The sequence below is a fragment of the Vicugna pacos genome, chromosome 13, assembly GCF_048564905.1.
Source record: "Vicugna pacos chromosome 13, VicPac4, whole genome shotgun sequence".
In the NCBI taxonomy this organism is placed as follows: domain Eukaryota; kingdom Metazoa; phylum Chordata; class Mammalia; order Artiodactyla; family Camelidae; genus Vicugna; species Vicugna pacos.
This window is the reverse complement of record NC_132999.1, coordinates 24,310,928-24,338,607: the sequence shown is the minus strand read 5'-3', so window position 1 is coordinate 24,338,607 and position 27,680 is coordinate 24,310,928. Positions and strand designations below refer to the sequence as shown.

Genomic DNA, 27,680 nt, shown 5'->3' with positions numbered 1-27,680 from the left:
TTGTTCCAAGTAGTCTCTGAAGGATCCTACCTGTGTTATCTTGCTTGGTTCATCTCAGCCTTCCAAGAAACCTCTGAGGTAGTTCCAATTATTATCCCCACTTTACAGCCGAGCAAACTGAGGCACAGCAAGGCCAAGATCCCACAGCGAGTGCGGCTGAGTTTCAAACCCAGGCAGTCTTGACCCCAGAGCTAAAGCTCTTAACCACAAATCTAGACATTTAGTGAAAACACCAATGATCGAGAAAAGTACAGCTGAGCAGACTGTGGGGTTTGGAGGGCATTTGGAAATAATGTGCTCAGTGTAGGGAAGAGAATCAATGCATTGTAGCTGGCAGAATCAAACTTTTCATAGAGGTCGACGATTAAGTTGATGGTTTGTCCTGGTAGGGCGTGAGCATGTGCATCCCAGAGTCCAGAGTCCAGAGTTAGAACCATGGAGAGGATGGGGGAGAGGGTTGAGCACAGAGAAGGGAGACAGGGGTGAGGAGGAGTGGGAAATAAGGCTGAAAAGGGGTGAGGGGCCAGAAAGTGGAGGGCTTGTTGTGGGGTGGAGGTACCAGGGAAGGTTTGCACATGGGGAGGGGCTGTTTCAGAGCCTCTTGCTTTAGCCCATATTTAGCCTTGTGTTCCCACGCCAGTGCAGACTGCGTATCACATCTCAGTCAATCGTTCCAGTCATCCCAGTAGGGCCAAATTACTATGCCCACTTTACAAGTGACTGTCTGGGTGATGCTCAGAGAGTTGAATTTGCCCAAGTTGATCACCTATGAAATGACAGAACGAAGGTTCTACCTCCAACCTGCCCAGGCTGTTTACTACCAGGTAAGCATTCCCATGACTCCAGGGAGAAAGGAAGGGTACTCTGTGCCCTCCTGGGCTTCCCGAGGGTGAGAGAGAGAATTCCCTCCTTGCCTCTCCCATCTCAACATGCGAGGCTGTTTCCAGGGGAGAGAGTTTCTGGTGTGGAGGGAGCAGGGAAGGGTGGGGATGGTGGGGTTGGCTGGGGCCTTAGTGGTGAGAGAGCCTTGTGGAGGAGGGGAAAATGAGAAGAGAGACAGCAAATTGTTTCTGGATGGAATTTTCCAGACAGGGCCTCAGTCAGAGAACAAACGGGCCTTCTGAATTTTCACTATAATTGTTATTGACCTTTAGTGCGATGAGCAAAATTACTCTCCCGTACCCCTCCACCCCCACCGCTTTTTACAAAATTGTTTTCCCTGACTTTTCAGAAATGAAGTTTGGCCAGCCCAGCCCTGACTGCCGACTGTGGGAAAACAAAGCATCTCCTTATGGCCTCAAACGGAGCATTCGCAATTAATCCATTGATCTCAGTAGAAAACCCTATTGTATCAGGGCCCGCCAGGAGAAAGCTGCATCCTGCCCCTCTCCCGCCCTGCACAGAATGTTCATTGAAGTCAGCCCCCAAATTGATGGCAGGATGTGGCCCTAAAAGCCTCCGAATTAAAGGGGCCCAGAAAATAATGTTGGTTGGGCAGCGGAAGCTGGGGCGGAGGAGGTGGGGGCAAAGGGGGAGGGGCTGGGTTTCCTCTGGAATCCGTGGGTAGGAGCAGAGTGGCAGGGCTCCTTAGAGTTTCTGGTTGCCCTTGACTCTGGGTTCTCCTTCACTTGTTCTGCAGCTTCCGACCCTTAGCTGTCTAGTTTGCTGACTGGCTTTTGGTTGCTGCGGTTGCTGCTGATGAAATTGATGATGATGCTCACTGGCATCTATTGGGCATTGCAGACTAGGAACCACCAACCCCTCTGCCTCACCTCGTTTACTTATCAAACAGCCCGTGGGGAAGGTGATGGGGGTCATGATGATTACAACTATCTCTTAGTGAGTAGATCCCCCCTACTTTACATTCTTTTTCATTTAACCCTTCAAACCCTGGTGGTGAGCAGAACTGGCCAGTTAAATAGCCCAGGACACAGCAGCCCAGTCCCCCAGTCTTCAAGAGTCATTAAACATCACTAGATCTGCACAACATCTCTTTCCCAGAGTACCTCCAAGGCAGAGTATGTGGGGGGAAGGAAGCGTTATATAGGCTGCCCAGGCTGAGGAGTGAGCTTCAAAAGGGCCGAAACTGTCTTTCAAGAGGATGGGTGAATGATTGCAGGGCTTGAGTATCTGGTGGGATGCAGCCACCCTGGGACACCACACATGCTTGCGAGTTTGTGCGCTGCTTACATATACCACTATGTCACGTGCACCATGTGTATGTACAGATAGGAGCCCCGTTACCTATACCCTATACATACCGTGGACAACTCCACGTGGCAGGCCTGCATGGTCCCCCTTTTCAACTCTCCTCTCATCCAGTATGCTCTCTCACTTCTACATAAATGCTGAACAAACAGTCAAATAATTTTAAGCCTTCAAAAAACACCTGCAGTATCCGTCTGGTCCAGTTGGTGGGTATTATCCTCATTTTACAGGTGAAGAAATTGAGGCACCCCAAGATGGAATGATATGGATTATGTGTTTAGGGACACACAATTAAGGGGCATCTGATTCTGATCAATGAGAGCGTAAGCTCTAGGAAAACCAGAATACTTTTTGTCTCAATCAGAGATGTAGTTCCAATATCTATAGACCTATATACCAACCATATCTAGTATGGTGTCTGGCATGTGGATGGTGCTTAAAAAATATTTGTTGCATAAGTGAAAAAGCTGTATTTTGCTCTTTTCTAGGATATTTGGGGGCCCTGATTCTTCTCTGCCTGCCCGGTTGCTACACTGCAATTTGTTTGGTCCTAATATTTTTCAATAATCCTTCTACAAGATTTTTCTGATAAATCCGCCATAAAGTTCAGTTACAGGAGGAAAGTGGGTTTCCTCAGACAAATAAAAAAGGTATACCTCCTTTGATCAGAAAACGAGAGCTGTGACAGTCCTCAAATTTCCCTTTCTGTCTTGGCTTTCAAGGAGTTCAGAATTAAATTTGGTGCTCGATTTCATATTATTCTTGAGTTAGATTTTGAGTACAGTAGATTTTTTTTAATGCATTCTGTGGTTTCAGTTCTCCTCCCCCTCTCTCTTTGATGCCACCCCCTACTCCCCGCCCCAGTCTGTAATTCAATTTTACATGTGTCTTTTTGATGTAGAGAAGACAAAGTCTAATAATAATTGTGCCTGTAATGTCACCAGGGCTTTATGTTGTCCAAGACCTCTGCTCTGGAGTCCTACCCAAACCCAGACTTTGCTATAAACTCCACAGTTCATCTGCACCAGTAGTTCTTTACTGAGGCAGGGGTGGGGGTGGAGTGATTTTTCCCCTCAAGGAACCTTTGGCAATGTCTGGAGGTATCTTTGGTTGTCATTGGTGTCAAGTGAGAAGAGGCCAAGGGTGCTGCTGAATGTCCCGCAATGCACAGGACAGCGCCCCTGAGCAACCAAGAATCATCCAGCTCCAATGTCAACAGTGTCAAGGATTGAAGAACCTCAATCTATCCATGTCAACTATCGTGAAGCATCTCATGGAAATAACTTGAATTTCATCCCTTTTTCTCTTTTCTCAGCTGAAGTGCACAAGGAAAGCCTTCAGCCAGGCTGGCCATATATTCTCTCCTGACCAGGCTGCCTGTCCACATCCCCACCCCCCGCTTCTGTCTTGCTCACATACTAGAGGAGCCCAGACAAGTGAGGACCTCACCTTATTCATCTTCTGATCTTTGATTTTGGCACAGGTCTTAGCATGGAGACTTTTCTATTTAAGGTACGAGGTGATCTCCCATCTTGAGAGGAGAGAGAGAATTTCTGGATGAATTGATTTCCTTTTTCTGATTGCCTTTAATTACATAGTCCTAAAGAGGAAGTTAATAAAAATATAGCTCCCCAGAGCTCTGTAGTGACATATTTTGGACAGAGCTTGGATATTTTTGCTGTGTTAGTGTCATTGTAACAGAGGCATTCCCCAGGTCCACCTCTGCCGTCCTGTGTTCTCTTAGTTGACTGTCAGTAGCATCAGCCCTTCGGGCCAAGGGACAACTTTACGGCCAGTAATCTAGATTCTGCTCTGTCCTGGAGCCCTCATAATCTCAAAATTTTCTCCCTTTCTTCTATAATTTTTCTTCCTCACATCAAGCTACTTAGTCTAAATTTCTGGATATCTGCCTCAATTTCCCCGCTTGACCCCTCAGGTTCTTCCTGGGATAAAGCTCAGAAATGAATGCGGGCCTCATGAGTTGCTGCCAAGTCTCTGTTCCTTGGTGAGGGCAGGGGGTGGGAAGGCACTGGGTCCTGCTTTTCTTACTCATTTTCAACCAACAGGGTCCTTCCTGCCATGAACCACGAATGTGATTTCCATGGCCCCACAGAGTCACCACCCACCTGATTTTGACATGATCCATGGCTGTGTCCTTGTGAGGGACAGGACCCCCCCTTGGTACTGCTATTGCGGGAGGTGAGCTCAGTCTCACTTAATCAATTAGATAACAATTCATTTGATAGCATTTAACATTTTGGGCAAAAGTACTGCATGGCAAACACTGTGCTGGCTGTTGGGCTCACAAGATGCGTAAGAGACCCATCACTAGCTCACAAAGACACCAACTGGAAACATACAGCGCCCCGTGTGTAAGTGCTATGTTTGAACACTGGTGGGGGTAGGGGGTGCCTGGGGAATGTGGTCAGGGAAGCCTTCCTGGAGGAGGAGATGCCTGAGCCAGGTTTTAAAGAGCTTCTATTGGCTCAGCCAGCTCCTCTAGCCAGGCTGGTCTCCCCAGCAACTGCATCACGCTGGTTCTCTTGCTCCTCACTTTTCTCAGCGATCACTCCCAGCAACATCTATGTTAATATATTTGTGGCAATTCTCTTTTCCTAAACCAAGAAATAAACAAAAATGAAGAAGAGAGAGGTGGGCTCATTGAATTGGGGAAAATTTCCATCTAAGAGGTTATACCCCAGCCTGTAAGTAAGCTGTGGGTCACGAAGATTCAACATGGGGTGATTTCTGGCCAGTAGCCAGCGACTGGTGCTCTCACAGTTTCCTGTTAGAGCCAGCTGCGGGGGTGGGGGTGGGGTGACCACACCTGCCAACCAGCTCCGGCCCTGCCCCCACTCACACCCCAGTCCCACCCCCGCCCCCTGGAAGAGACCAGCTCTGAGCGGCCAAGCCGTGGGGCAGAGTATGTTTTGGATCCTCACGACAGCTCTGAGAGGGGGAGGTTATTGTCCCCATTGCCTTGATGAAGAAACTGAGAAACAGACGGACTGAGTCACTTGCTAATAAACATGGGAGGCAGGATGCAGAAGCAGGGCTTCCAGTCCAGATCTGCTTTCTTCACACCACCTCATTGTCTTTGCACAGCTGAGGCTCTGACCGGTGACGAGCCCTGCCCGATTTCCCTCAGGCTTGCTTTTGCGGAGTTGCTTTGGAGATGAAACAGAACCAGCACAGGGCTTGTGTGTTTTGCTAGGTCACACCTCTTTTTCCCAAGATTTCAAAGGCCTGGGTCCATTTATCTAGATACTCAAATTCTCAACAGGAGCGTTAGACAGAGGCTGGAGAGTGAAATATTGTTTTGGAAAGAATGAAACAGTCCTTGCAGTGTTTATATTCAATTCCGGAGACCTGGTTAGAAAAATATTTTTAAAAAAAGGAAGGAAGAGTAACTAGGCACTCACAAAATGTGGGTTCCTCGTCACGGGGAACCTTTGCCCTTGGAGTCTGTTCCCAGGAGTGGACATGTGCCGCCCCAAACTGCCGTTAGGAGATGAAAGGGGATCTTTCAACATTTCCTCCTATTGTCTGAGCTTTCTCCCTGCGTTGTCACCACAGCGTTCTTTGTTGGAATTCCGTTAATGTGGAGTTTTTTCCTTCCCCAGAAACAATCCGAAGAGAAGAGTTGGCAAAGCTGCTCAGGAAAGACCTCCTAAGTGAGTAACTGTCATGTGTCTTGGAATGGTTTGTTGCTTCCAGTTGAAAAAATTTGAGCTTAGAGAGGAAGACACACATGCATCCTATCTATTTGGCTGCTAGATGTGATTCAGACTCTGCAGTGAGGCCCTGGGAGGGCTGACTACCACCTAGGGACCAGAAGACCTAGGCTCAAATCCTGATTTCACTCTTTACCAGTCACATGACTTTGAGCGAGGTACTTGACTTCTCTGAACTTCATTAAGTTCATCAGAGAAAATAGGAATTCTGCTTATGTCATGTGCGCTTTTGTGAAAAGTAAATGAGATGGGGATATGCAAGCACTTGGCACATGGTAGCTTTCAAATTCCTCTTTTTGTTTTTTTCTCTCTCTTGTCACATCCCTTCCACCTGCACAGGCTCCACCACGAAGCTTTTGAGTTAGCCAAGTAAAAGACACAGGGGACAGTCTAAACAAGAAGCTTCAAGCACTGACAGCTTCACTTAATGAATGATAAACTAACTAACAACTTCAATTAACTAATACATTTGTATGGATGTGTTTTTGGAGCAGTAAGTTGTAAAAAAAAAACCTACTTGATTGAGGCTATCTGTCCATGTGGTTTCCATCATTGCTTTGAGTACTAATCAGTGCTATATATTTTATATATAGTATATTTGTACATTATATATTATATTTTCATATAACATATAAAACAATGCATAACTATATTATATATAATACTATATAGTGTATATTATATATACTGTATATATTATACATACAGTATAGTGTATATATGTATATTTCTCTGTAAAATAAACTTATCATTTATAAAGCACCTGGGTACTTTGTGAATATTATTTTGGTTAATCCTTATAATCATATTATGTAGTAGGAACTGTTATCCAAATGTCCACGTAGGAAGTTAAGGCTGAGAGAGCTAGTCAGTAGTGGAGTTGGAATTTTTTTAAGTCTTAGTTTTCTCAGAGCAGTTTTAGATTTACAACAGAATTGATAGGAAGCTACAGAGATTTCCCATATACCCCTGACCCCACACATGCATAGCCTCCTGCTTTATCAACATCACTCACCAGAATGGTACATTTTTTTACCAAGAATGAACCCACATGGACTCATCATTGTCACACCCAAAGTCCATGGTTTACCTTAGGACTCACTCTTGGTGGTGTACCATCTAAGGGTTTGGGCAGATATATGACATTTATACATCATTATAATGTTGTACAGAGTATTTTCACTGCCCTAAAAATCCTCTGTGCTTTGCCTACTCATCTCCTCTCCCTCCCCATCCTTGCCCCTCTTTTACTAGTCTCCATAGTTTTGCCTTTTCCAGAATGTCATATAATTGGACTAGTACAGTATGTGGCCTTTTCACATTGGCTTCTTTCACTTGGTAATATGCATTTAAGTTTCCTCCATGTCTTTTTATGGCTTGATAGCCCATTTCTTTTTAGCACTGAATAATATTCCATTGTCTGGATGTACCAGTTTATTTGTCCATTCACTAACCGAAGACAACTTCGTTGCTTCCAAATCTTTGCAGTTATGAATAAAGCTGCTATGTGCATCCATCCATGTGCAGGCTTTTGTGTGGACATAAGTTTTCAACTCCTTTGGGTAAATACCAAGGAGTGTGATTGCTGGATCATACAGTAAGAGTATGTTTAGTTTTGTAAGAAACTGTCAAATTATCTTCTGAAGTGACTCTACAATTTTGTATTCCCACCAGAAATGAATGAGAGTTCCTGTTGCTCCACATCCTCTTCAGCATTTGGTGTTGTTGGTGTTTCTGATTTTGGTCATTCTCATAGGTGTGCAGTGGTATGTCATTATATTAATCTGCACTTCCTTAATGACATACAATATGGAGCATCTTATCATATACTTATTTGCCATATGTGTATCTTCTTTGATGACCTGTCTGTTAAGGTCTTTCTGTTAAGGTCTTTGGCCCCATTTTTAAATTGGGTTTGTTTTCTTATTGTTTAGTTTTAAATGTTCTTTGTATATTTTATATACTAATCCTTCATCAAATGTATCTTTTGCAAATATTTTCTCCCAGTCTGTGGCTCGTCTTCTCATTCTTTTAACATTGTCTTTTGCAGAGCAGAAGTTTTTCATTTTAATGAAGTTCAGCTTGTCAATTATTTCTTTCATGGATTGTGTCTTTGGTGCTGTATCTAAAAAGGCATGACCATACCCAAACTCATCTAGATTTTTCCTATGTATTTTCTAGAAGTTTTATGGTTTTATACGTTATATTACATCTATAATACATTTTGAGTTATTTTTTGTGAAGGATGTAAGGTTTGTGTCAAGATCTATTTTTTTTTTTTTGCATGTGGATGTCCAGTTGCCCCAGCATCATTGATTGAAAAAACTATCTGCTCCATTGTATTGCCTTTGCTCCTTTGTCAAAGATCAGATGACAATATTTATGGAGATACATTTCTGGGATCTCTGTTCGGTTTCATTGATATGTTTTCAATTCTTTCACCAGTACCACACTCTGTCAATTACTGTGGCATTATAGTAAGTTTTGAAGTTGAGTAACATCAGTCCTCCAACCTGGTTCTCCTTCAGTACTGTGTTAGCTATTCTGGATCTTTTGCCTTTCAAATAAACTTTAGAATCAGTTTATTGATATCTATAAAATAACTTGCTGGGATTTTGACTGAGTTTGCATTGACTCTATAGCTCAAGTTGGAAAGAACTGACATCTTGACAATGTTGAGTCTGCCTGTATATGAATATGGAATACTCTCCACTTATTTAGTTCTTTGATTTTATTCATCAGAGTTTTGTGGTTTTCTCATATAGATCTTGTCATATTTTGTTAGATTTTTTTACATAAGTATTTCATTTTCTGTGGTGCTAATGTTTTTAACTTGAAATTCCACTTGTTCATTGTTGGAATGTAGGAGAAAAACTGATTTTTATACATTAACTTTGTATTGGGCATCCTTGCTATAACTGCTTATTAATTCCAGAAGATTTTTTAAATTTTTTGGTCAGTTCTTCTGGATTTTCTACTAAATGATCATGTCGTCTTCAAACAAAGACAATTTTATGTCTTCCTTCCCAAACTGTATACCTTTTATTTCTTTTTCTTGTCTTACTGCATTAGTAAGAACTTCCAGTACAATGTGAAAAAGGTCATCCTTGCCTTATTACCTGATCTTAGCAGTAATGTTTCAGTTTCTTATCATTAAATATGATATAAGCCAAAGGCTTTTGTAGATAGTCTTTATCAGTTTGGAAAGTTCTGGTATATTCCTAGTTCCGTCAGTTTTTGTCATGAATGGGTTTTATCATGAGTTGGATTTTGTCAAATAATTTTCTGCACCTATTGATATGATTACATGATTTTTCTTTTTTAGTCTGCTGATACAATGGATTGCAGTAAATACTGAACCAGCCTTGTATACCTGGAATTAATCCCACTTGGTTGAATTAGAATTTTAATTCTGCTTTTTCTGATTTCAAAGCCATTCCTCCTAACACTGAATTTCAAAAACCCTTGTGACCCCTAAAGCTCATATGAGAATTTAACATGCACAATTTTGTATTCACTCATACGTTCAGCGAAGGAACTATCATTTGCTAGGCAATATTCTAAATAGAGAGATTCCAAGTTGTAGAAGATGGTCTTTACCAGTTATCTAAAATTTGTGAACTTCAGATATTTTTAAAATTTGTAAATGGAAATATTATTATTTACCTGAAGGTTTGTTTGGGAGGATTATGTGGAAAATGTATGGAAAACATCTCAGAATGTGCTTGACATATGGTGAGTGCTCATCTAAGATTCTTAGCACACTCAAACCGGTCAATTTGAGGGGAATAATTATGTAAGGGGTTACAGGCAGGGTTAAAGAAAGCAATGAAGCATAGCGCTAGGCCCTAGGGCTGTCAACAGAAGAGAGATTTTACTATTCTCAGGCCTGAAAGGGTGAGAGGAACGACCAGTTATGGAACCAGAAGAGAGTAGCCATGTAGAAAAGGCCACCTTTCAGGAGCTGTGGCCTTTGGTAGAGGAATATCGTTAACTCACAGCAACCTGACACAGAAGGAGCCAGCGGAACCAATATCTCAGCCTCACGCTCCTCTCACTTTCTGATCTCCTGCTAGTGGTTTCCACTGGCCAGATCCAACTGGGAGCCAGAGAACAAGGGAGCCGATGGATTCCTTTATAAGGTCAGCCTCCTGGCCACAGAGTCAGACCAGAAGTGGGGAGAGTAGATCTGGTTGGGCAAATGGAGACTATCCAGCAGAGCAGTCCATCAACATTGAGCCCAAGTTCCCTCTTTGAAATTGCTTACAGTCGAGTGGGGAAGATGAGACTTTTGCCCAAAATCTACAACACAAGATAGAGTGGGGTGATTCTATCACAGTAGGTTTGAGCTGGTTGAGTTGCCACTTCATGTTTATCAAAACCTGCAGTGGCTCCCCAGGGTCTAACAAAACTTAGACCCTAAGCAGGCATTAAAGAGCTGCTATAATGGAACTCAGATCATGTCCAGTCCTCCTCTCACCTGATATTGTCACCAAACTGGATTGCTTATCATTGACAGTCACTTAAGTCATAGCCCTGACATGACTCCATGCTTTGCTTGAACTGCTTCCTCAGCCCAGCAGGCCCTGGCCTCCTGCCTTCCCCCTTACTTTTCCAGCTCTCGGTGCGCATCCCACTGCTCCCAGACAACTTCCACTCAGAATTTTAGAATTGTTTTCCTTGTGCTTCTGCAATGTGGTGCTTGCTTGTCATAGCAGGACATACCTCATTCAACAAACATTGCGTTCAGCAGACACTGAATGCCTATTGAGTTCCTGGCCCTGTACGAGAAAGGAGCTACCTTGGGAATTAGGACTGGTTCTTGCCCTTAGGGAGCTCATGTTCTTCCTGGGATTAGAACTCTCCTATTACTTGGCCATCTTCCTTCTAGACTGTGGGTGTCCTGAGGACAGGGAACCTGCTTAATTATCTTTGTGCTTCCAGTGCTTAGCAACCGTGTGGCACAGAAGTCTTTCAGAAAGTGTGAAGCTATGGAAGAAACAAAGATGGAGAGAAGGAGGAAGGAAGGGAAAAAATGAATTAATTTATTCCACAATGCTTTACTAAATATCTAAAATGTGCCAGGCCTGATATGCAATGAATAATAGCACAGGCTACCCACATGCAGGGGTGTATGTGTGTGCGCGTGTGCGTGCGTGTGCACATGAAGCCTGAGGAATTGGTGATGAATGCCTGCAGAGCCCCGAGGACAAATCAGAGGATGCCCTCTGGACTAAAGCTTTCTGAATTGAAGCTTTCAGAATCCAGAGGAGAGGAGAGAAGGGATCTGTTTTGATGCCCAACTGAGTTGTTGAGAAGTGGTTTGCGAGGACTCTTAAAACAGTTTCTGAAAGCAGGTGATTTTTTGCAAATGAGGGCTTGTCGGCATATGGTATTTGGATGATATAATTTCTTTAATTGAAAGTGTTATCTTAACTAGAGAATTTTGCAAAACCCCAAAACAAAGACATCTGTTGCTGGTTTTGTTCTTTTCCCCAGCGAACAATGTGGTGGTGAAAAATAGGAACGACTAAATGAAACGCCAGGGAAAGTTGTAGATTTGAAAAACAAGCCCCTGTATCTTTAAAAGGGGGCAATTAATCAAGGTACAAGGCAGGCAGCTCCTGGTCAGAGTCTTCTGTACATCTTGGGTCATTATAACTCTACCTTATGTCAATAACTATCAAGAAAGAACCAACAAGATGAGTTTGTGGCAAGCTTAATGCATTTTTCTGTTGTCTATGGACCTTAACTCTGAGCTCTGTGCTGCTGAAGCCTTGGCTACATCTCCAGGCCAGACCTTTTGATGCCTGGTCTCCTGGGTTTCCCGGGCATCTCTTCTTGATATCTAACAGGCACCTCCAGCTCAGCTGTTCAGAACTGACCGCATCAGTCCATGAACCAGCTTCTCCTCCTGAATTCTCCATTTTGGGGAGTGCCCTACCCCCAACTCAGTCCTCCAGGACTTTCCCTCTCATGGAGACCAGTGCTGACAATCTGAAATCAGGACCCATGGCTTCCCCCTTGGAAAGATTCTCGACTCTGCTCCCCTTTCTTTGCCCCCAGTGTCACTGCATTCCTCTCTCAGATTCCTGCAATGGCCCGGCCTCTCTCCAGGCCTGTATCTAACCTTGACCTCTGAATTAGTCAAGGTCATGGCAGAAAGCACAACTCACCTCACATGGCTCAAAGAAAGAGCCATGAATGAAGGGACAGAGAGGCGGGGGCCGGGATTACGGCACGTACAAGGGATGCGAGGCACCCAGAGACTAGCAACGGCTGGAAGCGGTTACCACCTCTAGGACTGAATGCGCAAGGGGAAGAAATAAAGACACTGAAGCTCAGTGAAAAAGAGAACCATGAAGGAAGGGCTGCCCTGCGGGAAATAGCAGAAGAGCTGTTGCAGAAGCAGGGAGGGAACGGGGAAGAAAATACACGATGCTTCCTCTACCCACTTCCCTTCTCCTTGCTGGAGTTTCCCATTGCTTAAACCCAGAAGTCTGGTTCTAGGGAGCCTGGAAGGCACAGTCAGCAGCGGTCAGCCTCTTGAGGCACAGAGCTGGCAGAGAAGGGCTAAGACGGGTCTGGGAACATGGAAGGGGAGGACAGAAGGTGGTTATCCTCTCTCCCTTATCCATTCTGCACTCTGATACCCATGTGCCAGTTCCAAAACCCTGATGTCTCTCCTTGCGCTGAACCACTTTTTTTTTTCCCTAGAGAGTCTGTTACTTCTGGTTTGGTCCATACAGAGAGCATTCAGCATCACACTGGTGACTGGGAGCCATTTCTCTAATTCACAGAACATGTCAGTCTAGGTGGTCTCTGGTCTGAGACCTCTAATCTCATGCTGTACCATGAAACCATCCTGTCCTTCAAACCCTCTCTTTCTCCCTTCACACACTCCTCCCTGCCCCCCAAGATCGGAATCACTTTTGAAAATCCTCATTGCACTTGGGATAAACCAAAGTTCCTTAAGCTGGCATTGAATCTTCCTTTGACCCCTGCTGACCTCCCCAGTCCTATCTCTCACCACTCCTAGTCCTTAGTCAATACCTCATCTCTACTGCATTACTTCTAGACCCCTGAACACACCACGCTTTTCCAAATCTCCATGCCTTTGTAAGTGTTCCTTTCTTTCTCTGGAATACCCTTCTTTCCCAGCCCAAACCTTCCCAACACCATCTGCCTAGTGAACTGAAAGTCTTTCTTCCAAACCCAGTTCAGATGTCACCTCCTCCAGGAAGACTTCTCTATCTGCCCACTCCCCACCTGAATTAATTACCCCCATCCCTGAGCAATCTTCATTATATCTATTTTTAATTTTGCACTATTGACAAATTTTTTGAATTGTCCTTGAAACTCTATATCCTCCAGCGAGACTGGAAGCTCCTTGAAGGCGAGGATTGTGCATTATGCATCTTGGCATCCCAGTGCTTGGAACATTAAATCTGCTCAGTAAACATTTAAAGAAAAGAAGGTAGAGAGCAAGAGAGGGAAGGAGGGCAGAAAGAAAGAAATCATTCCAACTGCTCAAAGCATTTTCAAGCGCCTTGATTCATCTGACCTTCAGAAGCAGTCTAAGTGCTGGGGTAGAGGTGGTTCCCTAGGATAAGGACACTAAATCTCAGAAAGGGTAGGAGGAGACCCTGCACTGAGAAGAGCTGCGGATTGGGAATCAGTGGATTGGATGTGAGATCAAGGTCTCTAACTTATGAGATGCGAGTTCTTTTCTGAACTAAGAACTTCTCCGAGCCTTTGCTTTACCTCTGTAAATTGGACGTCATAATGATATTCATCTCCTGGAGCTGGGGACGAGGCAACGTGTGAAGATGTTTCATATACTCTGCAGGGCTAGCCAAATAAAAGGGGCAGTAGGGCCACTTTTCAGCATGCGTTGCCATTGTTAGTAGTTCTGATTGATTGACGTCTTTCCAGCGGTCCTACCTGACATACCCAAACTGACAGAAGGCTGAGGAGGCTCTTCCCACAGTGAGAAACTTGCTTCTTGGATTTTTGAAGTTGCAAAGGCAGATCTAGAAGACACCTGGAGACCACCCAGACCAATCTTTGGTCTGATGTTAGGGTTCCCCATTATAGGCTCCCCCAACAAGTGAGCACAGATTTTACACATGAGTGGCAGCTCAGGCCAGTCCAACCAGCTCCTTTCATCTTTGGAAGACTGGGGCAGCCAGAAACATCTTCCTCTGAGCAGAAATCTCTCTCTCTAATTTTTTCATACTGGCTGTGGTTCTAGGCTTGGGGGCCACTCAGGGGAGGTCTGTGTGCATTTCCACTTAACAGCCTTTCTGAAATGAAAGCAGCTCTGTTATCCTCCAAATCATTTCTCCTCCAAGCCAAGTCTCTCTCATCTTTCAGATGTTCCTCATCATGGAATCTTTTAGTGTCTCATCAGAATTTTCCTACCTGCCAGTACTCCTCCTTCAAAGCTGTGCAAAACCACTTAGTTGCCTTTCTTTAGGAATAGCGACACCATAGTAAGCCATCGTGCATCTAAAACAACAGCTCTGTGTTATGGCAGACATTGGTTTACTCAGTCATCCCTAACAGCAATCGTTTCTCAGTAGGTTGCTTTATGCCCACATTACAGATGAGGAAACTGAGGCTCAAAGGAAGATGCTATTGTTTGAACAAGGCCAACACCTGGACATTTGCTGAAGCAATAGTCTATCCCCTTTCCACTGTGCCAAACTGGTTATCTGTGTGCCCTGCAAAGCCCAATTCAAAAGTTACTCTTTCAGGAAAGCTTCTTTTGAGTCCCTTCCCCAGATAATGGTGATCTTTGTCTTCTCTAGACCTCCCCAACACTCTACCTGTATCGAGCTAATGGCTTTAATACTTGATGCCTTGAATCATGGTATTTTATGCATGTCTTGGATCTCACCATTAGATACCAGTTCCTTGAGAGGCAATCAAGAGACCAGCCTCTACTGGGAGATGTTGGCACCTTTCCTCAGATTTTATGATGTTTTCTTTATAAAATATAATTTAAGAATTGGCTCTATGTGGCTCATCTGTGAGAGTAAGATGGGATTCTGGTCCCATCTGGGATCCTAACAGTCTATGCATCCTGGAGTGATTTACTTTTTTTTTTTATTTACTTTTATTGTTTTTTCTATTTTTTATTGAAGTATAGTTGATTTACAATGTTGTGTTAGTTTCTGGTGTACAGCATAGTGATTCAGTTATACATATTTATTTATATTTTTTATTAAAATTTCTTACAAGTTATTCAATATAGTTTCCTATGCTATACAGTAGGAACCTTGTTGTTTATCTTGATTTACTTTTAAATTCATCCTGCCTCAGTATGATTGTTTCCTAAAAGTAATGTGGGCCTCACAAAAGGAATGAGAGTTTGGGGCTATGATTATAATTATATACAAATTTCCTCTGAGTATAATGGAATAATATCACTAAGAGTAATAAAAGTCAATGTTTTTGTAGCATTTTGTAAATTAAAAACTACTTCACATCTATTCTGTTGTTTCATTTTCGCAATGACCTTACAGGATAGATAGCCTCATACCTACTTTCCTTAAGAGGAAACAGAGGCCAAGAGTCATCCAAGGCACCCATTTACAGTCAGCAAGTGGCAGAGCCAACGCTACCATCCATCTCCATATCAACACTGCTTTTAACAATATGACAAATGCTTCTGTGGCTACTGTTGTTATATTCATAACAGTGTCTACATGATGCAAACTCATTATAGCAATGTACTCCCTGTTGGCCAAGTATTTGATGGAAATCTGTTGCGGGGCCAGCATTTCCCAGGTGATAATTCAGGTAAGTTTTTAAGATTAACAGGCAGGCAGTAGACACTATCAGTCATATTTGCCCTGGAGGTAAATGAACTACAAAGATGAAGAGAGTGGAAAAATCCCTAAAGTAGGAGGTTCTGATACCTACTAGTGGATGGCCCAGAACAGGTCTTAGACATGCGCAGTGCCGTTGGTATCAATGAACCATGAGAAGGATCCTGCCCCACTGACCTGGCTGAGTGACTGTGAGGTCCAAAGGGTATGCACTGCATTTGTCCAGTGCTTAGAGAGCACTCTCAGGTGTGGACATCACTGGTCTCCTGGCTGTTTCCAACATCTGGTCTCCATCTTGGTCCTCACCTAACCCAGGCTCACTTGCAAGGCAAATTGGCTTCTACAGATGGTTCCAGGTGGCAAAGAGTTCCCATTGGTGGGACAAGTCAGCTAGTGAGAAGCTTTTGAGCCAACAAAATTCCCTTGAGAACCCATAGAGCTTATGCTTTTCTTTGTATGGGTCCCATTCAGCTATGCAATGGGAAACACTCAATTTCACCCTTCAGAGCCTGCTAGGAGGCTGCTTTCTCTGGGAAGCCTCCCCTGGTCCCTTTAGAGTTCAGCATTCTGTGCTACTTCTGCTCTTTGTACTCACCTCTACTGTTTTCATTTTATTCATCTCATGGTGTGGTGGAACTTGTTTACTTGGCAGTCTTCCCCACTAAACCATGAGCTCTCAAGGCTGGAAACTGGAAGTCCCCGGGGCTTACCAGGGGGCCTTGTACAGAGCATGTGTTCAGGTGAACAGAAGGACAGGTAAATAAGTAATCAGATGACTTAGCATCAGAAGAGCCTAGATGGTAGTTCACCAGCTGTACAACTTGGGCACAGCAGAACTTCCTTGGGTCTGACTGTCTTTTCAGGCAAATGGACACAAAATAATGCTTTTCTATTAGGTCAAAAGATGTAATGGATGTGGAAATGCTGTGAAACAGTAAAATTGTATAACACAAACTAATGTTTCAGCAACATACAATGAGCAAACATTGTATAACTGGCATCGTTCTAGGCAAGCGTGGAGAAAGAAGTAAGTCTCAAAATGGCCTCCTGAAGATGTGTCGATGTCCTCCTTAATTTTGATGAAAATATGAGAGTGAGAATGGTTATCACTGATTCATCTAGCAGGAAACATTTAGTCCTCCAGTCTTGTACTTGAAGGCATTTGCAATGTTGACACCAAGGTTGACGCCATCCCAAGATGGGACGTTCACTCAGCACCAGTACACCCTGTGCAGTTGCACAACTTTGTTTGCTGTAACACTATGCTGCTGCCATCTTAAAGTCTTTGTAATTTTGAACAAGGAGGCCCACATTTTCATTTTGCGCTGGTTCCCACAAAAGTAGCAAATTCTGTACATACTTGGCTGGAGGCAGCTGCCTCCCTCTTTGGACTAGGCTGATAGCGATGATGCTTTTCTATTTATTGAGCAGAATTCTCCCTCCCTGGTGCCCATTTATTCTAATTTGATCCTTGAAGCCTAAACTGGGAGAAAAAGTCCTCTTTCAGCCAACAATCCTAAGTGATTTTAAGACAGCTATGGTTCTCCTAACCCACATCCTCTCTTCCCTTCCCCCTCCCATTGATCTGTGATACCATTGTTATTATACAATCTATTTGAATGTAAACAGGACCTATTTCTCATGTTTATTATATTCCATTTGTCTGCCTATGTTTTCTGTACTGGTATTATACTATTTTATTAATTATAGTCCTTTAATATGTTTTAAAATGTATCTAGAGTAGTTCTTCACTATTATTATTGTCCAAATCATCTTTGTGTTTCTCCCTGCTTTATTCATCAAGAGGAACTTTACAATTATTGCACTCCTGGGATAAACCCTACTTAGCACAGCGGATTTTTTTTTAATGCACTATTGAATTCAGCCCACTACCACCTTATTTAGAATTTTCACAGATATATTAATATGCGAGGTTGAACTGTAATTACTCATTTTGATATTATCTTTCACATTTTAGTATAAGGATTTATGACAGCTTTGTAAAATAAGAGATAACTTTTCATATTTTCCTATGTTCTGGGAACTTCAGATACCATGACAATCTCTTAAAGTCTAAAAGAATTTGCCACGTAAAGCTTGGAGGCTCTGAGGACAGACTGTGAGGCTGAGGGAGAGGGCGAGCCTGAAGATCGTTTTCTTGACTTGTTCCTTGGTTACTGAGATATACACACACACACACATGCACATATATGCAGCATACATATGGATTTCTTTACAAGTCAAGTCACTATATACACTATATACTCTATTTCTGCTTTCGAATTAATTCCAGTCTTTATAGTTTTTTCTGTTTCCCATCACTCTTTCTCTAGTGCGGAGGGTTCATTAAGAAAAACTTTTGGTCAAAATGTTTATTCATTCCATATTCTTATTTAAAAATATTAAATGATCTAAGTAGAGCTTTAGTGATTATGTAAAATCTTCAACTTCTTTGGGTTATTTTTCAGAATTGCTGTTTTTTAGTTTTAATGAGCTTGTTACTATTATGTGCTAATTGGGGATTGTTAATTTTATCAATAAGAAATGGTTTTTGTTTCCTTTCACCATTTCGAAGTTGCTTTGTCTAATCTTTAACTTTTACTACTTTCTCTTCATGTTTATGCAACTTACACTGTTGCATACTTATTATTTTAAACTTTCTGTGACAGTTTGTGTACCAGTCCGATGTATTTAAAAAATCCACTGGTTTTTGTTTTAAAATCTAACTGGAGAGTTTTTATCTTTACAAGCTTATTTCTGTTTATTCATGTATGTTTTACAGCTCCCTCACCATCCTGGTTAAATAGTAGGTTTATAAGAGCTTCACGTCTTTTTAAATTTAAACTTTTGTGGAATCTCATTTTATTATCTCCAAACCTCCATCCACCCCCTTCCGTTTTCAAATCTCTGCCTGTTTCCCCCAAGAAACCTGCAAATTGGAGCAGGAACAATTCAATGATATGCTCATAGAAGAGTGGTACTTCTCAGACTTCCACATCTAAGAAACTTTAAAAAAAAATAGTATACTGATGGAATACCAGAGGGCCTTACAAATATAATGTACATTTGGATGCAAACAGACAGGAATAAAATGTGTCCTGGATGATTTCTTTGTTGTAAGAAATGATTGCATTTTGATCCATATGTTTAAGGCACAACAAACATTGAGTAATATCAAATATATGGCACTCTTATAAGAAATGTATGTAGCAGAGACCGACAGTCATCCAAAAGGCAATATACACGAGTTGGCTGGAGCTGCCTGCGCGTCATACTGTCATGGGCTGTTCCAGGTTTGTGAGTCAGGAATTTCTCATGAGACCACCAGGCATTCCAATGTGGGGTGTGCTGTTTCTCCATTTCTTCTGACCAGAACTTCATGCATCACATGCTGTGTTAAAGAATACACACACACACACACACACACACACACCATTTCTTATGTATAAGTTAAACTACATTTTAGAAAAAAATTCCCAGGAATTAAAAAAAATTATTTATTAATTTTTCAGGACAACAGTTACCTTATGCACTACAAGACTTCACAGAACATAACTTGGGAAAACTTGCCTGGAACAACTAGGTTACAATCGTTCCAGTAAAGATAAAACCACACTGTGCTGATAGACTTGAAGAGGACATCATTCATCCATTCTGTCATTCGTTCATGCAGGAGATGCTCACAAAGCCCTTGCTCTGGGCCAGACATTGTGCTTACTTTCTAGAGCTGTGATGTTGAATAAGACTTACTCCCGGCCCTTGTGAAGATCTCCGTCTCTAGTGAATGGTCGTAAGAAGGTAGGATGGGTAATTGAGGAACTCACAGGGGATTAAGCAAGCTTGGAGAAGGGGTCTCACCTGGGTGGGAAGAGGGCAGGAGAGGACAGTCTTACAGAAAGCCTGAATGACTAGGAAACTGTTTCTATAGACGACAACACCAGAGCCACCACTGAAGCACGGAGAAGGAGGTCCTCCAGCTGGGCATTGTCTGTAAGATCACGCCTCACTGCACATGGACCAGAAGGCATGTGGGCTCAATGTTAGAGTGAGCATCACCCCCATCTCTGACGAACATCAGTGTCCCAGACTAACACTCGTGGAGAGGTTTCAAGAATTCGGGGTGTGGTGGGCCCCAGGGGCCTCAGGCAGATGGTGATATCTGGCATTTGTGATTTCTATTCATTAAACTTCAAATCCAGTTGAAAAGGGCTGTCCAGTGGGTGGTATGGTGCTATTCAATGGGAGTATATTTTCTGAGCTACTGGGTGGGGCTTGACCCAAGTAAGGTGGAGAATCTCAGCTGCCTGAGATCCTTAATACCAAGGTGAGCTGACTTTTCTAAGCCCTACAGATTGAATACTAGTAGTTCTTAAGCTCATAAAAATAGCCTAATGATTCTGTCCACACAATTCCAAGCCCTTTAAAAAGAAATTCACTTTGTGAACTTAGACAGTTCAGCTCCCTTGGGCATCAGTTTAATTGTCAATAATTCGAGATTTACGAACAGGATCAGGGATGACAAATATGTGCCTGGGTGTGTTATGATTCTCCACTCACACACCCAGGACAGACGTCCTTAGCTGATCGCTGCGTGCCTTCTGGCTGAATCCAAACATGGCCTCAGACTACTTCTCAACTCTGCTCTATACAGTCACCGCCAGCTAAAATCTCTCATATTTTCCCTGACTTCTGATGTTACTTTTGGCTTTAACACTTCGATTTAAAAGAAAAGATAGAAAAATAGTTAGTGCATGCAGTTTGTATGTGAACAAAGAAAAGTCAAACCATCATGACATGTTGAAGTCTTGAACGTAAGAAGGATTTAAGTTTCTGTACATTCTGCATGCATAAGGAACAATAGATATTTGTCTATTTGTTTGCTTAAAATTGCATTGTACAACTGTGGGATATTTTAGGACCCCCGGCCCCCGGTGTGTGCCTGGTGTTTCCCGAGAGTGTCACATTCTTGAAATCTACATGTTTCGAGGTTGTGGGGTTGCTTGTCATTTAAAGAAAGGTTGTGGTGATTCTGTTTGCAAACAGACAGCTCCTCTGCGTTTCAGGGAAGCTCCTTGTGATTTTTCTGTGGTGTTTCTGAGGTTTATTTTTTTTAAATGGTGCATACTGAGTATTAGCTGAATGAAGTTGGTTCCCCACTGAGAACAGAAATCTTTGGGTTCTCAGCTTTTGATTTTCGAAAATAATCTAAAAATGTTTTGTAACCCAGAAATATCAACTGTTGGTAATGATGTTGGAGGCCTGGCAAACTGGCATTTGTGTCTGAGGGCTCAGAACCTCCCTTCTCTGTAGAGACTGAGTTGCTCTCTGTCCTGCACAGTAATCCAAGGCCAGAACATTCCCCGAGTCATGGCAGCTCCACTCAGCCAGGAAAACTGGATTGGACCAGCCCCAGTGCAGGAAACACCTGGCCCACCTGAGCCTTCTTGAAATCACAGACTAAGTTTTCCTTAAAGAATTATTTCCAGGTTTCCAAAAGAATCCCAAAGGTGAGGGAAATCTGGAAAAAGAAAAAAAAGGAAGAAGAAAGAGTCCTTGTCTTCCATCTTTTGGCACCATACTACCCTTCTGACATCAACACTCTTCTCCTAGAGCCTGACTTACTCCACCTCTCAATGGGTGACACAGCTCTGTCCACAGGAAACCTAAACTCCACTCAGGGAAATTCATCCCTGTTAGGGGAAATTACAGTCATTTGCTTCTTCACTCAGCATGTGTCTACTGAAGACCGCCTACGTTCCAGGCATGGAGAAAGGTATAGATGACTGAGTCGCACTCTGCTGTCCAGATCAGTCTAGGAGAGACAAGCAAACGAGCATGTGGGTGCCAGGTCACAGAGGCTTGGAGTCCAGTGGGAGCACGGGGGATCGGGGGCAGCCTCAGACTGGGCAAGATTCCTGGGGAGATGCTGACTGTCTGAGGTTGCTGGCCTAGCAGGAGCCAGCTGCAGTGAGGACAGAGAAATTAAAATGCAGGTAGAGACTACCAGCCTCCAGACCGGCCTCTAGTCTTAAGAAACTTGCCGTCTTCTAGCGGCAGGGCTAGACTTCATCGTTCAGTTCAGATGGGTCACAAACTTTTATGGAGCTCCTGTGAGGCACAATCCTAGGGTGAAACTGGCAAATGATAACATGAAACAGAGTCTGATTAGATGCCCATTCCTGAGGTAACATTATATACTAAATGGAGGGAAAAGGACCCTGTGGGGTTGGACATTTTTTCACCCTGAAGATGCAGGTCACTCATCCACTCAGAAGAGCTAGCCAAGACCGAATGGCTTATGGGGGGACCGTCCCATGATGAAATTCACACCCAGCTGAGATCACCACTTTTAGGGCAGCACTCCTGCATTGAGTTCATCTCTCCCACCTGTAGCCGGTTCTATGGTTCCAGGAGTCGCACTGTATGAAAGGTACTTATTCCAGCGTCTGCTTCTCCAGCAGTGAGTTCCTTGTCCCTCCTGGCACCTAGTGAGAGACCAGGGCAAGTGTAACAAGCAGGGACAAGTCAGTAAGTGCAAAGCGTTTTATGAACACGGGCCAATCCTGATTTGTATACATTACAAAGTTCAGACTTCGTCCTTGATGAAAACAACAACCATAATCATAAAAGCCAATAGCAGCAACAAAAGCATTGCCAACAAGGAACGACACAAGTAATTCAATTCCTGTTGAACTGGGTGAGCCTTCTGAAGACTCTTTTTGGAGAATTGTGTCAAGTCGGTCCCTGGATTCCTGCATCAAGCACCTGGCATCTGGAGGGGGCCAAACAGCGCTGGATGTCAACCGAACCAGGAGTATGGAAATCAGGGGCACAAGGATACAAACTCTGGAGGTGCTTAACAGATTCGATAAGCAGACATTTAGCACTTACTGTGAGCTGCAGGATACTACAAGTTAGAGGGTTTAAAAAGCAGCATACGTTTTGGTCTGCAAGGAGCTCATCATTTGTCAAGGGAGCTAGCACTTAACCGGGGGCCTCTGTGGGTATCAGACACTCTGAGGTTGCATTTCTACATCTGTTTGCTCTTTTAAGGAGCCTAACAACCTATGTAAGAGAAGGTGATGATGGAAGGTGAGCTCCCAGGGTATATGCAGGGGCAAAGACCTTTACTTTTGGGGGGGTAGGTAACTAGATTTATTTATTTATTTATTTAATGGAGGTACTGGGGATTGAACCCAGGCCCTCATGCATGCTAAGCATGTGCTCTACCTCTGAGGCATACCCTTCGCCCCAAGACCTTTACTTTTGACTTTTACTTTTTCCCCAAGGTGCCGAGGAAGGGTCCAGATGCGCCAACAGTAGGAGCTGGGCGTGACTGCAGATGGAGCCTGAGAGAGGTGAAGAGCCGACAGAGCCTTGGGCTTCTAGAGACGTCATCTCACTTCATGCTCCCGGAATTCCCATTGCAGAGATGAAGACACGGAACCTCCCTGAGACTGGGAGACTCACCCAGAGTCGCTTTACTTCAAAAACAATACAATGCTCATCAAAGGTTAGTCTTTGTTTAGTCCTCCGTCTCCCATCCTGATAGAGATACGGCTCCCACTCCTCTCTCTGGGGAGAGCCAGGCCCTTGGTCTTTACGGCCCCACCTGTTCAGGCTGCAGCAGTGACCACACTGGGCGCTCAGCATCTCTGGGGTTCTGCTCAACCCTCAGCTGCACGGCTTTGAAAAACACACTCAACATTGTGGCTTGGAGAGGCTTCCTTATAAAACAGGAGTGATGAAGCCCGGATTCAGATCTTGACTTTGTCTCCTGCTACCTTTGTTTCCTTGGATTTCAATTTCCTTGTCGATGAAATTCGGTGAAATCATATCGGGTGGGTGGTTTGAGGAAAGGTGTATGACAGTGCTCTGCCCACATCCCGGGACCTAGTTGGCACTCCTTAACTGTGCACATCTCCCCTGTTTCAGGCTACCTGGCTCTCAGAGAACTCAGCAGAACTTACAGGAAACATTTGAACTAAGTGTGTCTCTGTTTTCCCCTCCATCTCATTCTGTCCCTCCCCTAACCTCTCCACTCTGAATGTCTTTGTTTCTTATCTCCACTGTAGGCATTGGCATTGGTGGGGCAGGGGAGCGAGCAAGGCCATAAAGAGAAGTCTTGAGGCCCCTGGGAGGCTGGGGGTGGGGGTAGGGAAGGGGGGGTGGTTGGGGGCAGGTCTCATTCTATTTGTACAGGTGCATTGTAACGCTGCCTGTGGTGTGAACATTTTCCACTTCATTACTCCTGGCCCAGGCCCAGCCCCGTCTGCTCCCCTGGCCCCTGTCTTGGTTTAATTTCAGCGGTTCCTGGTCTTTGGAAGGCAGCAGTCACAGAAAGGAAAACAAATGAGGTCGCCATAAACATTTCTACACGTTACCTGAGCAGGGCAGATGGGTGCCTGTGTTGGAGCAGGAAGGGGGCTGGCTTGGCTGGGGCCGCGGGTACCCCCATCAAAGCACCTCAGTCCCCAAGGGCTTCTGTCTGCTGAGCCCAGTCTTTCTAAATGGAGTTGGCTGTGGTTTAATGTGAGAGTTATGGGCCATACAGATACCCAAAGGCCCAGGACGCAGTCGGTGCAGTTGCTAAGAGATGATTGAAGTACAGCTGACATTTCCTGAGCACTTGCTATGTGCGAGATGCTGTCCTAAGCACTTCAGATGAATTTTAGGGTGAGGTATACCCTGCTATTACTCTAATTTTGCAGACGAGGAGACTGAGGCATGTAGCATAATTCTTAAGTAGCAGAGACAGATTTTGTCCCCAGCAGTCTGACCTCAGAATCTGCATGTTCACGTGCTGTGCTGCAACACCTCCTGCCACAACCCAGTCTACGTCTGTACTTACATTGTGACGATGAGACACCTCGAAGTACCTCATCAATTACACAGTTAGGGAATGATATAACTTGAACCCTTGGACTTCCAGGATTGAGTTGGACCATAGCCAATATAAAACCCGATGACCCTTAGATGCTGAGATTCTCCGCAGACATTATCCATGCTCTGCTTACATACCTCCACTGATGGGGAGCTCACTACCACATGAAGCCTCCCATTCCATTCCGTGACTGTTAAACTCAATGGCAGTGCTGATGACTGTGCTGGGTATCCACAAAAGAGATCGTCCATGTGACTAACGGAGTGCCTAGAACACTCTGGACACTCAGTAAATCTTTATTCCTTTCCTCCTTTCTCCTTCATCTTTCACAAATGCAAAAGAAAAGAAATTTCTTGCTTACTGTCAAGAAGGTGTATTTATAAAATAATACAAAGCACATGCTTCTTGTGAAAGGTGAGAGGTTTGGTAAGGCAGGAAGATCCAATTCTCATCTGTTTCCTTTTTATTTCTTCTTCTCCTTCCTTTCCCAATTAGATTGTGAATATGTACATGCCACAAATTTCTAGTCATAGGGCTGCAGAGAGGAAAAGCGTACAGTCCCTGCCTTCGCAGTGTTCCATCTTCCGTGACCACATAAATACCCCGCAGTTAGAGGTGTGTACAAATGCTCGGGGAAGCCAGCAGGAAGAGCAGTGGCTAACCCACTGTGTTCGAGGCAGGGTCTCCAAGACCCCTGGGGCAATATTTTTTTCACCTCCTGGTAAGCCTATTCTATGCAATTGAAAAAAATTGCATTTGAAAGCAGTTTAACAGTATACCCAAAGGGGATAATGAGGGGGGTGTGTGTGTCATTATAGTAGAAAACATACCAGGGATTAAAGCTGATCCATCCCTCTCATCTACTCGAGGGCACTCTAGAACAATGTTGGCACCTAGTAGCTGCTCAAGAAATATTTTTGGAAAGAAGTTGGGAAATGAATATTCGAATCCCAGCTCTGCCTAATTCCCTCTGCGACCTGGGCACATCACTTCCCTTCCTGCTTTGGCACCTCCAACCTGGAGTGAAGACAACATCTTGCCCTTCCAAGTTCAGCAGATAGTTAGAAAAATTCAATGAGAGCTGGATGGTGAAAGTATGTTGTAATGAAGACACAAGGCATAAAAATCAACGAAAGACCAGTCCCCCACACCACCCACCAGTTATGTCCAGTCTGGTAAAGTATCTTGGATACGAGAAGCACGTTATGAAAGTACATGGGTCTGTTCATCTTTCAGGGCTTTGTTTGGAGTAGCCCAGGATGAAGAAGGAAGGGAAATGAACTTTTATAGGATGACTGGTCCCCACTGGGAGCCAGGTAGAGGGCACGTGGTACGAGCCACCCTACTATTTAAGTAAAGCTCTGCCTGGTAGGCTATGTGAGCTCCCTGAGGCCATCATGTGTTTTTTTCTTTAATTAAAAAAATTTTTTTTATTGAAGTATAGTCAGTTTACAATGTTGTGTCAATTTCTGGTGTACAGCATGCTTCTGTCACACATAGACACATAATTTGTTTTCTTTCTTTTTTTTCATTATAGGTTACTATGCCACCATATGTTTTTAACGTTGTAATTCCAGCATCTAGTTCAGGAGAGACATCACAGATTTAGTGGATTGGGATTTTTTTTTCTTTTTTGCTAAGGAAAGGGCTTGGTGACTATAAGTGACTTGCCCAAGGGCACCCAGGTGAGTGGTATGGCTGGCCTGCTCCAGAACCAGTCAGTACACCCTGCTTAAAGCTCTGCAGACAACACCAGGCAGCTTGATTTGCTGTAAGCCTCTTAAAACCCGTCCTGAGCAATTGGTACAGCCTTCGCACACCCCAGTATTGTTAGCGCAGGCAGGAGGCTGGGTGCCGCCCGCACAATAGCTTCTCTTTCATGCCCTCTGAAAGGAGCCCAGAACACTCCAGTCAGACAGCGAGGGAAGGGTGCAGGAGGAAGCCTTCTCTCAGTCAGGCCAGGCCTTGCAGCGCCTCCCCTGTTTCGATGCGCAGTTTCAAGGTTTCACTTTGGCCAACGCGGTTGCTGTGGGGACACAGCAACAAATACTGGGAGGCTGGTAACCCCTCCCCCAACCCTCCCCCAACCAAGCCTAGTAAAGAATGTTTGGGACGAAGCCCCAGCCCATCAGGCTGCTGTATGCAGCTCAATGCAGCCTTTGTGACCGGCCTCCTGGCCTGCCACCAGGCTCCAAAGAGATGATTGGACTCAGATCTTTCTCATTTGTGTTTGTGTTTCAGTTGTCCACAAGGAGGGGGCGGGGGAACGCTCTACATAACTCTAAGGAAATCATCCAGCCTGTGGCTGATTGTCAAGACAAAAATGATGCCAAGTCTTGCTTTGCAAATGGCATTCAGGAGAGCCTCACAGGAACAAGGCAAGTCAGCTCTCCCTGAGCGTGGGACGTGGGACGTGCGGGGAGCTCCCTGCTCTCCCCGGGTCCTCACCCTGCACAGCCAGAGACGCCTGTGCAGTCGCTCCCAGCTCGCAGATGAGGAAGTCCATGCTCACAGACGGACCACGAGCTGCCACGGGTCATCACGCTAAACAATGGGGCTGCTGAGGCTGACATGTCCCATCATTGTGAAGTTTATTAGTATTTCAGTAAAATTTCCTAGATTTCTGTTGCCATGGCGGGCGACTTTTCAGAGCCTCTCACCTCGTGCAGAGCCGAGTCAGTCTTGAAAGAAAAAGAATACAGTGAACCAGAGAAATTAAGCCTCAGCTGGGAGTTAATTTTCTTGGTTCACGGGAACTTGGTATGCTTTCTTATCACTGCAGGCCAGGCGTTTGCGTGATCTTTCCAGAATGTGCCAGCCCACGGATTACCATCTGGCTCCACTTCTGTTTTGGGGGCAAGGAGGTGGGGAAGGAAACTTGACTTAACAGCAGGTGTTACTTTGAGGGCTAGAAAGCTACCATTGTCTCCTCTGCAATAAATGGCCTGGTTTTCACCTGCCAGCAAAGCGCAAATTCAGCCCCCATTAAAGTACCGAGTCATTACTTCATTAATTTAG

At 44.1% G+C, this 27,680-nt stretch overlaps 1 long non-coding RNA gene across 6 annotated transcripts; it reads left to right on the top strand.

The window, feature by feature from the left end:
• The first annotated feature begins 562 nt into the window (after positions 1-562).
• Positions 563-27,387, top strand: LOC116283102 (uncharacterized). Of its 6 annotated transcripts, XR_012079059.1 has the most exons (7): positions 563-824; positions 1,232-2,858; positions 4,275-4,407; positions 5,832-5,882; positions 19,452-19,576; positions 23,068-23,291; positions 26,904-27,387. It is a non-coding gene; the product is annotated as an uncharacterized lncRNA (long non-coding RNA). The 6 variants fall into 6 exon arrangements; XR_012079063.1 differs by lacking the exon at positions 4,275-4,407; XR_012079061.1 differs by lacking the exons at positions 23,068-23,291; positions 26,904-27,387 and adding an exon at positions 19,707-19,907.
• The last annotated feature ends 293 nt before the right edge of the window (positions 27,388-27,680 follow it).